The following is a 14,214-nucleotide window of genomic DNA, read 5'->3' as shown; positions in this document are numbered from 1 at the left end:
AGGGGCCACGGTGTTTCAGTATCTCTATTATGTTGGTGCGGCTTCGGAACTTTTAAATATCTTGATATATCTCGAGAACTACGCATCTGATCAAAAAATATCATAGAACATAAAAAGTAGGAAACTTAATTCTCTACAAAAAAGGTCTCTAAACATTTTGCCATAGCTCGCTTCGTTTCCGAGATATTTGCAGATTTATCTCAAGGGAAGGGGCCTGACGGACATATTTCGAGATATTTCTTCTTCTTGTTGTTCTTCTTCAGCACAGCTGAGCTGGAAGTGGCATTTGCAGGTCGCAATAGTGCAGAGTTATCTCAAAGAAAGGGGCCACGGTGTTTCTGTATCTCTATTATGTTGGTGCGGCTTCGGAACTTTTAAATATCTCGATATATCTCGAAAACTACGCTTCTGATCAAAAAATATCATAGAACATAAATTGTAGGAAACATAATTCTCTACAAAAAGCGTCTCTTAACATTTTGCCATAGCTCGCTTCGTTTCCGAGATATTTGCAGATTCAGCTCAAAGGAACGGGCCTGACGGACATATTTCGAGATACTTCTTCTTCTTGTTGTTCTTCCTCTGCACAGCTAAGCTGGAAGTGGCATTTCCAGCTCGCAATAGTGCAGAGTTATCTCAAAGAAAGGGGCCACGGTGTTTCAGTATCTCTATTATGTTGGTGCGGCTTCGGAACTTTTAAATATCTTGATATATCTCGAGAACTACGCATCTGATCAAAAAATATCATAGAACATAAAAAGTAGGAAACTCAATTCTCTACAAAAAAGGTCTCTTAACATTTTGCCATAGCTCGCTTCGTTTCCGAGATATTTGCAGATTTATCTCAAGGGAATGGGCCTGACGGACATATTTCGAGATATTTCTTCTTCTTGTTGTTCTTCTTCTGCACAGCTGAGCTGGAAGTGGCATTTGCAGGTCGCAATAGTGCAGAGTTATCTCAAAGAAAGGGGCCACGGTGTTTCTGTATCTCTATTATGTTGGTGCGGCTTCGGAACTTTTAAATATCTCGATATATCTCGAAAACTACGCTTCTGATCAAAAAATATCATAGAACATAAATTGTAGGAAACATAATTCTCTACAAAAAACGTCTCTTAACATTTTGCCATAGCTCGCTTCGTTTCCGAGATATTTGCAGATTCAGCTCAAAGGATCTGGCCTGACGGACATATTTCGAGATATTTCTTCTTCTTGTTGTTCTTCCCCTGCACAGCTAAGCTGGAAGTGGCATTTACAGCTCGCAATAGTGCAGAGTTATCTCAAAGAAAGGGGCCACGGTGTTTCTGTATCTCTATTATGTTGGTGCGGCTTCGGAACTTTTAAATATCTTGATATATCTCGAGAACTACGCCTCTGATCGAAAAATATCATAGAACATAAAAAGTAGGAAACTTAATTCTCTACAAAAAAGGTCTCTTAACATTTTGCCATAGCTCGCTTCGTTTCCGAGATATTTGCAGATTTATCTCAAGGGAAGGGGCCTGCCGGACATATTTCGAGATATTTCTTCTTCTTGTTGTTCTTCTTCTGCACAGCTAAGCTGGAAGTGGCATTTACAGCTCGCAATAGTGCAGAATTATCTCAAAGAAAGGGGCCACGGTGTTTCTGTATCTCTATTATGTTGGTGCTGCTTCGGAACTTTTAAATATCTTGATATATCTCGAGAACTACGCATCTGATCAAAAAATATCATAGAACATGAAAAGTAGGAAACTTAATTCTCTACAAAAAAGGTCTCTTAACATTTTGCCATAGCTCTCTTCGTTTCCGAGATATTTGCAGATTTATCTCAAGGGAAGGGTCCTGATGGACATATTTCGAGATATTTCTTCTTCTTGTTGTTCTTCTTCTGCACAGCTAAACTGGAAGTGGCATTTCCAGCTCGCAATCGTGCAGAGTTATCTCAAAGAAAGGGGCCACGGTGTTTCTGTATCTCTATTATGTTCGTGCGGCTTCGGAACTTTTAAATATCTTGATATATCTCGAGAACTACGCCTCTGATCGAAAAATATCATAGAACATAAAAAGTAGGAAACTTAATTCTCTACAAAAAAGGTCTCTTAACATTTTGCCATAGCTCGCTTCGTTTCCAAGATATTTGCAGATTTATCTCAGGGGAAGGGGCCTGACGGACATATTTCGAGATATTTCTTCTTCTTGTTGTTCTTCTTCTGCACAGCTAAGCTGGAAGTGGCATTTGTAGCGCGCAATAGTGCAGAGTTATCTCAAAGAACGGGGCCACGGTGTTTCTGTATCTCTATTATGTTGGTGCGGCTTCGGAACTTTTAAATATCTTGATATATCTCGAGAACTACGCATCTGATCAAAAAATATCATAGAAGATAAAAAGTAGGAAACTTAATTCTCTACAAAAAAGGTCTCTTAACATTTCGCCATAGCTCGCTTCGTTTCCGAGATATTTGCAGATTTATCTCAAGGGAAGGGGCCTGTCGGACATATTTCGAGATATTTCTTCTTCTTGTTGTTCTTCTTCTGCACAGCTAAGCTGGAAGTGGCATTTGCGGCTCGCACTAGTGCAGAGTTATCTCAAAGAAAGGGGCCACGGTGTTTCTGTATCTCTATTATGTTGGTGCGGCTTCGGAACTTTTAAATATCTCGATATATCTCGAAAACTACGCTTCTGATCAAAAAATATCATAGAACATAAATTCTAGGAAACATAATTCTCTACAAAAAACGTCTCTTAACATTTTGCCATAGCTCGCTTCGTTTCCGAGATATTTGCAGATTCAGCTCAAAGGAACGGGCCTGACGGACATATTTCGAGATACTTCTTCTTCTTGTTGTCCTTCCTCTGCACAGCTAAGCTGGAAGTGGCATTTGCAGCTCGCAATAGTGCAGAGTTATCTCAAAGAAAGGGGCCACGGTGTTTCTGTATCTCTATTATGTTGGTGCGGCTTCGGAACTTTTAAATATCTTGATATATCTCGAGAACTACGCATCTGATCAAAAAATATCATAGAACATAAAAAGTAGGAAACTTAATTCTCTACAAAAAAGGTCTCTTAACATTTTGCCATAGCTCGCTTCGTTTCCGAGATATTTGCAGATTTATCTCAAGGGAAGGGTCCTGATGGACATATTTCGAGATATTTCTTCTTCTTGTTGTTCTTCTTCTGCACAGCTAAACTGGAAGTGGCATTTCCAGCTCGCAATCGTGCAGAGTTATCTCAAAGAAAGGGGCCACGGTGTTTCTGTATCTCTATTATGTTCGTGCGGCTTCGGAACTTTTAAATATCTTGATATATCTCGAGAACTACGCCTCTGATCGAAAAATATCATAGAACATAAAAAGTAGGAAACTTAATTCTCTACAAAAAAGGTCTCTTAACATTTTGCCATAGCTCGCTTCGTTTCCAAGATATTTGCAGATTTATCTCAGGGGAAGGGGCCTGACGGACATATTTCGAGATATTTCTTCTTCTTGTTGTTCTTCTTCTGCACAGCTAAGCTGGAAGTGGCATTTGTAGCGCGCAATAGTGCAGAGTTATCTCAAAGAACGGGGCCACGGTGTTTCTGTATCTCTATTATGTTGGTGCGGCTTCGGAACTTTTAAATATCTTGATATATCTCGAGAACTACGCATCTGATCAAAAAATATCATAGAAGATAAAAAGTAGGAAACTTAATTCTCTACAAAAAAGGTCTCTTAACATTTCGCCATAGCTCGCTTCGTTTCCGAGATATTTGCAGATTTATCTCAAGGGAAGGGGCCTGTCGGACATATTTCGAGATATTTCTTCTTCTTGTTGTTCTTCTTCTGCACAGCTAAGCTGGAAGTGGCATTTGCGGCTCGCACTAGTGCAGAGTTATCTCAAAGAAAGGGGCCACGGTGTTTCTGTATCTCTATTATGTTGGTGCGGCTTCGGAACTTTTAAATATCTCGATATATCTCGAAAACTACGCTTCTGATCAAAAAATATCATAGAACATAAATTCTAGGAAACATAATTCTCTACAAAAAACGTCTCTTAACATTTTGCCATAGCTCGCTTCGTTTCCGAGATATTTGCAGATTCAGCTCAAAGGAACGGGCCTGACGGACATATTTCGAGATACTTCTTCTTCTTGTTGTCCTTCCTCTGCACAGCTAAGCTGGAAGTGGCATTTGCAGCTCGCAATAGTGCAGAGTTATCTCAAAGAAAGGGGCCACGGTGTTTCTGTATCTCTATTATGTTGGTGCGGCTTCGGAACTTTTAAATATCTTGATATATCTCGAGAACTACGCATCTGATCAAAAAATATCATAGAACATAAAAAGTAGGAAACTTAATTCTCTACAAAAAAGGTCTCTTAACATTTTGCCATAGCTCGCTTCGTTTCCGAGATATTTGCAGATTTATCTCAAGGGACGGGGCCTGACGGACATATTTCGAGATATTTCTTCTTCTTGTTGTTCTTCTTCTGCACAGCTGAGCTGGAAGTGGCATTTGCAGGTCGCAATAGTGCAGAGTTATCTCAAAGAAAGGGGCCACGGTGTTTCTGTATCTCTATTATGTTGGTGCGGCTTCGGAACTTTTAAATATCTCGATATATCTCGAAAACTACGCTTCTGATCAAAAAATGTCATAGAACGTAAATTATAGGAAACATTATTCTCTACAAAAAAGGTCTCTTAACATTTTGCCATAGCTCGCTTCGTTTCCGAGATATTTGCAGATTTATCTCAAGGGAAGGGTCCTGATGGACATATTTCGAGATATTTCTTCTTCTTGTTGTTCTTCTTCTGCACAGCTAAGCTGGAAGTGGCATTTGCAGCTCGCAATAGTGCAGAGTTATCTCAAAGAAAGGGGCCACGGTGTTTCTGTATCTCTATTATGTTGGTGCGGCTTCGGAACTTTTAAATATCTTGATATATCTCGAGAACTACGCATCTGATCAAAAAATATCATAGAACATAAAAAGTAGGAAACTTAATTCTCTACAAAAAAGGTCTCTTAACATTTTGCCATAGCTCTCTTCGTTTCCGAGATATTTGCAGATTTATCTCAAGGGAAGGGTCCTGATGGACATATTTCGAGATATTTCTTCTTCTTGTTGTTCTTCTTCTGCACAGCTGAGCTGGAAGTGGCATTTGCAGGTCGCAATAGTGCAGAGTTATCTCAAAGAAAGGGGCCACGGTGTTTCTGTATCTCTATTATGTTGGTGCGGCTTCGGAACTTTTAAATATCTCGATATATATCGAAAACTACGCTTCTGATCAAAAAATATCATAGAACGTAAATTGTAGGAAACATTATTCTCTACAAAAAAGGTCTCTTAACATTTTGCCATAGCTCGCTTCGTTTCCGAGATATTTGCAGATTTATCTCAAGGGAAGGGTCCTGATGGACATATTTCGAGATATTTCTTCTTCTTGTTGTTCTTCCTCTGCACAGCTAAGCTGGAAGTGGCATTTGCAGCTCGCAATAGTGCAGAGTTATCTCAAAGAAAGGGGCCACGGTGTTTCTGTATCTCTATTATGTTGGTGCGGCTTCGGAACTTTTAAATATCTTGATATATCTCGAGAACTACGCATCTGATCAAAAAATATCATAGAACATAAAAAGTGGGAAACTTAATTCTCTACAAAAAAGGTCTCTTAACATTTTGCCATAGCTCGCTTCGTTTCCGAGATATTTGCAGATTTATCTCAAGGGAAGGGGCCTGACGGACATATTTCGAGATATTTCTTCTTCTTGTTGTTCTTCTTCTGCACAGCTAAGCTGGAAGTGGCATTTGCGGCTCGCACTAGTGCAGAGTTATCTCAAAGAAAGGGGCCACGGTGTTTCTGTATCCCTATTATGTTGGTGCGGCTTCGGAACTTTTAAATATCTCGATATATCTCGAAAACTACGCTTCTGATCAAAAAATATCATAGAACATAAATTGTAGGAAACATAATTCTCTACAAAAAACGTCTCTTAACATTTTGCCATAGCTCGCTCCGTTTCCGAGATATTTGCAGATTTATCTCAAGGGAAGTTGCCTGACGGACATATTTCGAGATATTTCTTCTTCTTGTTGTTCTTCTTCTGCACAGCTAAGCTGGAAGTGGCATTTGCGGCTCGCACTAGTGCAGAGTTATCTCAAAGAAAGGGGCCACGGTGTTTCTGTATCCCTATTATGTTGGTGCGGCTTCGGAACTTTTAAATATCTCGATATATCTCGAAAACTACGCTTCTGATCAAAAAATATCATAGAACATGAATTGTAGGAAACTTAATTCTCTACAAAAAAGGTCTCTTAACATTTCGCCATAGCTCGCTTCGTTTCCGAGATATTTGCAGATTTATCTCAAGGGACGGGGCCTGTCGGACATATTTCGAGATATTTCTTCTTCTTGTTGTTCTTCTTCTGCACAGCTAAGCTGGAAGTGGCATTTGCGGCTCGCACTAGTGCAGAGTTATCTCAAAAAAGGTGGCCACGGTGTTTCTGTATCTCTATTATGTTGGTGCGGCTTCGGAACTTTTAAATATCTCGATATATCTCGAAAACTACGCTTCTGATCAAAAAATATGATAGAACATAAATTGTAGGAAACATAATTCTCTACAAAAAACGTCTCTTAACATTTTGCCATAGCTCGCTTCGTTTCCGAGATATTTGCAGATTCAGCTCAAAGGAACGGGCCTGACGGACATATTTCGAGATACTTCTTCTTCTTGTTGTTCTTCCTCTGCACAGCTAAGCTGGAAGTGGCATTTGCAGCTCGCAATAGTGCAGAGTTATCTCAAAGAAAGGGGCCACGGTGTTTCTGTATCTCTATTATGTTGGTGCGGCTTCGGAACTTTTAAATATCTTGATATATCTCGAGAACTACGCATCTGATCAAAAAATATCATAGAACATAAAAAGTAGGAAACTTAATTCTCTACAAAAAAGGTCTCTTAACATTTTGCCATAGCTCGCTTCGTTTCCGAGATATTTGCAGATTTATCTCAAGGGAAGGGGCCTGTCGGACATATTTCGAGATATTTCTTCTTCTTGTTGTTCTTCTTCTGCACAGCTATGCTGGAAGTGGCATTTGCGGCTCGCACTAGTGCAGAGTTATCTCAAAGAAAGGGGCCACGGTGTTTCTGTATCTCTATTATGTTGGTGCGGCTTCGGAACTTTTAAATATCTCGATATATCTCGAAAACTACGCTTCTGATCAAAAAATATCATAGAACATAAATTGTAGGAAACATAATTCTCTACAAAAAACGTCTCTAAGATTTTGCCATAGCTCGCTTCGTTTCCGAGATATTTGCAGATTCAGCTCAAAGGAACTGGCCTGACGGACATATTTCGAGATATTTCTTCTTCTTGTTGTTCTTCCTCTGCACAGCTAAGCTGGAAGTGACATTTGCAGCTCGCAATAGTGCAGAGTTATCTCAAAGAAAGGGGCCACGGTGTTTCTGTATCTCTATTATGTTGGTGCGGCTTCGGAACTTTTAAATATCTTGATATATCTCGAGAACTACGCATCTGATCAAAAAATATCATACAACATAAAAAGTAGGAAACTTAATTCTCTACAAAAAAGGTCTCTTAACATTTTGCCATAGCTCGCTTCGTTTCCGAGATATTTGCAGATATATCTCAAGGGAAGGGGCCTGACGGACATATTTCGAGATATTTCTTCTTCTTGTTGTTCTTCTTCTGCACAGCTAAGCTGGAAGTGGCATTTACAGCTCGCAATAGTGCAGAGTTATCTCAAAGAAAGGGGCCACGGTGTTTCTGTATCTCTATTATGTTGGTGCGGCTTCGGAACTTTTAAATATCTTGATATATCTCGAGAACTACGCATCTGATCAAAAAATATCATAGAACATAAAAAGTAGGAAACTTAATTCTCTACAAAAAAGGTCTCTTAACATTTTGCCATAGCTCGCTTCGTTTCCGAGATATTTGCAGATTTATCTCAAGGGAAGGGGCCTGACGGACATATTTCGAGATATTTCTTCTTCTTGTTGTTCTTCTTCTGCACAGCTAAGCTGGAAGTGGCATTTGCGGCTCGCACTAGTGCAGAGTTATCTCAAAGAAAGGGGCAACGGTGTTTCTGTATCCCTATTATGTTGGTGCGGCTTCGGAACTTTTAAATATCTCGATATATCTCGAAAACTACGCTTCTGATCAAAAAATATCATAGAACATAAATTGTAGGAAACATAATTCTCTACAAAAAACGTCTCTAAGATTTTGCCATAGCTCGCTTCGTTTCCGAGATATTTGCAGATTCAGCTCAAAGGAACTGGCCTGACGGACATATTTCGAGATATTTCTTCTTCTTGTTGTTCTTCCTCTGCACAGCTAAGCTGGAAGTGACATTTGCAGCTCGCAATAGTGCAGAGTTATCTCAAAGAAAGGGGCCACGGTGTTTCTGTATCTCTATTATGTTGGTGCGGCTTCGGAACTTTTAAATATCTTGATATATCTCGAGAACTACGCATCTGATCAAAAAATATCATACAACATAAAAAGTAGGAAACTTAATTCTCTACAAAAAAGGTCTCTTAACATTTTGCCATAGCTCGCTTCGTTTCCGAGATATTTGCAGATATATCTCAAGGGAAGGGGCCTGACGGACATATTTCGAGATATTTCTTCTTCTTGTTGTTCTTCTTCTGCACAGCTAAGCTGGAAGTGGCATTTACAGCTCGCAATAGTGCAGAGTTATCTCAAAGAAAGGGGCCACGGTGTTTCTGTATCTCTATTATGTTGGTGCGGCTTCGGAACTTTTAAATATCTTGATATATCTCGAGAACTACGCATCTGATCAAAAAATATCATAGAACATAAAAAGTAGGAAACTTAATTCTCTACAAAAAAGGTCTCTTAACATTTTGCCATAGCTCGCTTCGTTTCCGAGATATTTGCAGATTTATCTCAAGGGAAGGGGCCTGACGGACATATTTCGAGATATTTCTTCTTCTTGTTGTTCTTCTTCTGCACAGCTAAGCTGGAAGTGGCATTTGCGGCTCGCACTAGTGCAGAGTTATCTCAAAGAAAGGGGCAACGGTGTTTCTGTATCCCTATTATGTTGGTGCGGCTTCGGAACTTTTAAATATCTCGATATATCTCGAAAACTACGCTTCTGATCAAAAAATATCATAGAACATAAATTGTAGGAAACATAATTCTCTACAAAAAACGTCTCTAAGATTTTGCCATAGCTCGCTTCGTTTCCGAGATATTTGCAGATTCAGCTCAAAGGAACTGGCCTGACGGACATATTTCGAGATATTTCTTCTTCTTGTTGTTCTTCTTCTGCACAGCTAAGCTGGAAGTGGCATTTGCGGCTCGCACTAGTGCAGAGTTATCTCAAAGAAAGGGGCCACGGTGTTTCTGTATCCCTATTATGTTGGTGCGGCTTCGGAACTTTTAAATATCTCGATATATCTCGAAAACTACGCTTCTGATCAAAAAATATCATAGAACATGAATTGTAGGAAACTTAATTGTCTACAAAAAAGGTCTCTTAACATTTCGCCATAGCTCGCTTCGTTTCCGAGATATTTGCAGATTTATCTCAAGGGACGGGGCCTGTCGGACATATTTCGAGATATTTCTTCTTCTTGTTGTTCTTCTTCTGCACAGCTAAGCTGGAAGTGGCATTTGCGGCTCGCACTAGTGCAGAGTTATCTCAAAGAAAGTGGCCACGGTGTTTCTGTATCTCTATTATGTTGGTGCGGCTTCGGAACTTTTAAATATCTCGATATATCTCGAAAACTACGCTTCTGATCAAAAAATATGATAGAACATAAATTGTAGGAAACATAATTCTCTACAAAAAACGTCTCTTAACATTTTGCCATAGCTCGCTTCGTTTCCGAGATATTTGCAGATTCAGCTCAAAGGAACGGGCCTGACGGACATATTTCGAGATACTTCTTCTTCTTGTTGTTCTTCCTCTGCACAGCTAAGCTGGATGTGGCATTTGCAGCTCGCAATAGTGCAGAGTTATCTCCAAGAAAGGGGCCACGGTGTTTCTGTATCTCTATTATGTTGGTGCGGCTTCGGAACTTTTAAATATCTTGATATATCTCGAGAACTACGCATCTGATCAAAAAATATCATAGAGCATAAAAAGTAGGAAACTTAATTCTCTACAAAAAAGGTCTCTTAACATTTTGCCATAGCTCGCTTCCTTTCCGAGATATTTGCAGATTTATCTCAAGGGAAGGGGCCTGTCGGACATATTTCGAGATATTTCTTCTTCTTGTTGTTCTTCTTCTGCACAGCTATGCTGGAAGTGGCATTTGCGGCTCGCACTAGTGCAGAGTTATCTCAAAGAAAGGGGCCACGGTGTTTCTGTATCTCTATTATGTTGGTGCGGCTTCGGAACTTTTAAATATCTCGATATATCTCGAAAACTACGCTTCTGATCAAAAAATATCATAGAACATAAATTGTAGGAAACATAATTCTCTACAAAAAACGTCTCTAAGATTTTGCCATAGCTCGCTTCGTTTCCGAGATATTTGCAGATTCAGCTCAAAGGAACTGGCCTGACTGACATATTTCGAGATATTTCTTCTTCTTGTTGTTCTTCCTCTGCACAGCTAAGCTGGAAGTGGCATTTGCAGCTCGCAATAGTGCAGAGTTATCTCAAAGAAAGGGGCCACGGTGTTTCTGTATCTCTATTATGTTGGTGCGGCTTCGGAACTTTTAAATATCTTGATATATCTCGAGAACTACGCATCTGATCAAAAAATATCATAGAACATGAAAAGTAGGAAACTTAATTCTCTACAAAAAAGGTCTCTTAACATTTTGCCATAGCTCGCTTCGTTTCCGAGATATTTGCAGATTTATCTCAAGGGAAGGGGCCTGACGGACATATTTCGAGATATTTCTTCTTCTTGTTGTTCTTCTTCTGCACAGCTAAGCTGGAAGTGGCATTTGCGGCTCGCACTAGTGCAGAGTTATCTCAAAGAAAGGGGCCACGGTGTTTCTGTATCCCTATTATGTTGGTGCGGCTTCGGAACTTTTAAATATCTCGATATATCTCGAAAACTACGCTTCTGATCAAAAAATATCATAGAACATAAATTGTAGGAAACATAATTCTCTACAAAAAACGTCTCTTAACATTTTGCCATAGCTCGCTTCGTTTCCGAGATATTTGCAGATTCACCTCAAAGGAACTGGCGTGACGGACATATTTCGAGATATTTCTTCTTCTTGTTGTTCTTCCTCTGCACAGCTAAGCTGGAAGTGGCATTTGCAGCTCGCAACAGTGCAGAGTTATCTCAAAGAAAGGGGCCACGGTGTTTCTGTATCTCTATTATGTTGGTGCGGCTTCGGAACTTTTAAATATCTTGATATATCTCGAGAAATACGCATCTCATCAAAAAATGTCATAGAACATAAAAAGTAGGAAACTTAATTCTCTACAAAAAAGGTCTCTTAACATTTTGCCATAGCTCGCTTCGTTTCCGAGATATTTGCAGATTTATCTCAAGGGAAGGGGCCTGACGGACATATTTCGAGATATTTCTTCTTCTTGTTGTTCTTCTTCTGCACAGCTAAGCTGGAAGTGGCATTTGCGGCTCGCACTAGTGCAGAGTTATCTCAAAGAAAGGGGCCACGGTGTTTCTGTATCCCTATTATGTTGGTGCGGCTTCGGAACTTTTAAATATCTCGATATATCTCGAAAACTACGCTTCTGATCAAAAAATATCATAGAACATAAATTGTAGGAAACATAATTCTCTACAAAAAACGTCTCTTAACATTTTGCCATAGCTCGCTTCGTTTCCGAGATATTTGCAGATTCAGCTCAAAGGAACTGGCCTGACGGACATATTTCGAGATATTTCTTCTTCTTGTTGTTCTTCCTCTGCACAGCTAAGCTGGATGTGGCATTAGCAGCTCGCAATAGTGCAGAGTTATCTCAAAGAAAGGGGCCACGGTGTTTCTGTATCTCTATTATGTTGGTGCGGCTTCGGAACTTTTAAATATCTTGATATATCTCGAGAACTACGCATCTGATCAAAAAATATCATAGAACGTAAAAAGTAGGAAACTTAATTCTCTACAAAAAAGGTCTCTTAACATTTTGCCATAGCTCGCTTCGTTTCCGAGATATTTGCAGATTTATCTCAAGGGAAGGGGCCTGACGGACATATTTCGAGATATTTCTTCTTCTTGTTGTTCTTCTTCTGCACAGCTAAGCTGGAAGTGGCATTTGCGGCTCGCACTAGTGCAGAGTTATCTCAAAGAAAGGGGCCACGGTGTTTCTGTATCTCTATTATGTTGGTGCGGCTTCGGAACTTTTAAATATCTTGATATATCTCGAGAACTACGCATCTGATCAAAAAATATGATAGAAAATAAATTGTAGGAAACATAATTCTCTACAAAAAACGTCTCTTAACATTTTGCCATAGCTCGCTTCGTTTCCGAGATATTTGCAGATTCAGCTCAAAGGAACTGGCCTGACGGACATATTTCGAGATATTTCTTCTTCTTGTTGTTCTTCCTCTGCACAGCTAAGCTGGAAGTGGCATTTGCAGCTCGCAATAGTGCAGAGTTATCTCAAAGAAAGGGGCCACGGTGTTTCTGTATCTCTATTATGTTGGTGCGGCTTTGGAACTTTTAAATATCTCGATATATCTCGAAAACTACGCTTCTGATCAAAAAATATCATACAGCATAAAAAGTAGGAAACTTAATTCTCTACAAAAAAGGTCTCTTAACATTTTGCCATAGCTCTCTTCGTTTCCGAGATATTTGCAGATTTATCTCAAGGGAAGGGGCCTGACGGACATATTTCGAGATATTTCTTCTTCTTGATGTTCTTCTTCTGCACAGCTAAGCTGGAAGTGGCATTTGCAGCTCGCAATAGTGCAGAGTTATCTCAAAGAAAGGGGCCACGGTGTTTCTGTATCTCTATTATGTTGGTGCGGCTTCGGAACTTTTAAATATCTTGATATATCTCGAGAACTACGCATCTGATCAAAAAATATCATAGAACATAAAACGTAGAAAACTTAATTCTCTACAAAAAAGGTCTCTCAACATTTTGCCATAGCTCGCTTCCTTTCCGAGATATTTGCAGATTTATCTCAAGGGAAGGGGCCTGACGGACATATTTCGAGATATTTCTTCTTCTTGTTGTTCTTCTTCTGCACAGCTAAGCTGGAAGTGGCATTTGCGGCTCGCACTAGTGCAGAGTTATCTCAAAGAAAGGGGCCACGGTGTTTCTGTATCTCTATTATGTTGGTGCGGCTTCGGAACTTTTAAATATCTCGATATATCTCGAAAACTACGCTTCTGATCAAAAAATATCATAGAACATAAATTGTAGGACACAGAATTCTCTACAAAAAAGGTCTCTTAACATTTTGCCATAGCTCGCTTCGTTTCCGAGATATTTGCAGATTTATCTCAAGGGAAGGGGCCTGACGGACATATTTCGAGATATTTCTTCTTCTTGTTGTTCTTCTTCTGCACAGCTAAGCTGGAAGTGGCATTTGCGGCTCGCACTAGTGCAGAGTTATCTCAAAGAAAGGGGCCACGGTGTTTCTGTATCTCTATTATGTTGGTGCGGCTTCGGAACTTTTAAATATCTCGATATATCTCGAAAACTACGCTTCTGATCAAAAAATATCATAGAACATAAATTGTAGGACACAGAATTCTCTACAAAAAAGGTCTCTTAACATTTTGCCATAGCTCGCTTCGTTTCCGAGATATTTGCAGATTTATCTCAAGGGAAGGGGCCTGACGGACATATTTCGAGATATTTCTTCTTCTTGTTGTTCTTCTTCTGCACAGCTAAGCTGGAAGTGGCATTTACAGCTCGCAATAGTGCAGAGTTATCTCAAAGAAAGGGGCCACGGTGTTTCTGTATCTCTATTATGTTGGTGCGGCTTCGGAACTTTTAAATATCTTGATATATCTCGAGAACTACGCATCTGATCAAAAAATATGATAGAACATAAATTGTAGGAAACATAATTCTCTACAAAAAACGTCTCTTAACATTTTGCCATAGCTCGCTTCGTTTCCGAGATATTTGCAGATTCAGCTCAAAGGAACTGGCCTGACGGACATATTTCGAGATATTTCTTCTTCTTGTTGTTCTTCCTCTGCACAGCTAAGCTGGAAGTGGCATTTGCAGCTCGCAATAGTGCAGAGTTATCTCAAAGAAAGGGGCCACGGTGTTTCTGTATCTCTATTATGTTGGTGCGGCTTTGGAAC

The sequence above is a fragment of the Osmia lignaria genome, unplaced genomic scaffold (assembly GCF_051020975.1).
Source record: "Osmia lignaria lignaria isolate PbOS001 unplaced genomic scaffold, iyOsmLign1 scaffold0007, whole genome shotgun sequence".
In the NCBI taxonomy this organism is placed as follows: domain Eukaryota; kingdom Metazoa; phylum Arthropoda; class Insecta; order Hymenoptera; family Megachilidae; genus Osmia; species Osmia lignaria.
Note: the sequence above shows the minus strand (reverse complement) of the source record.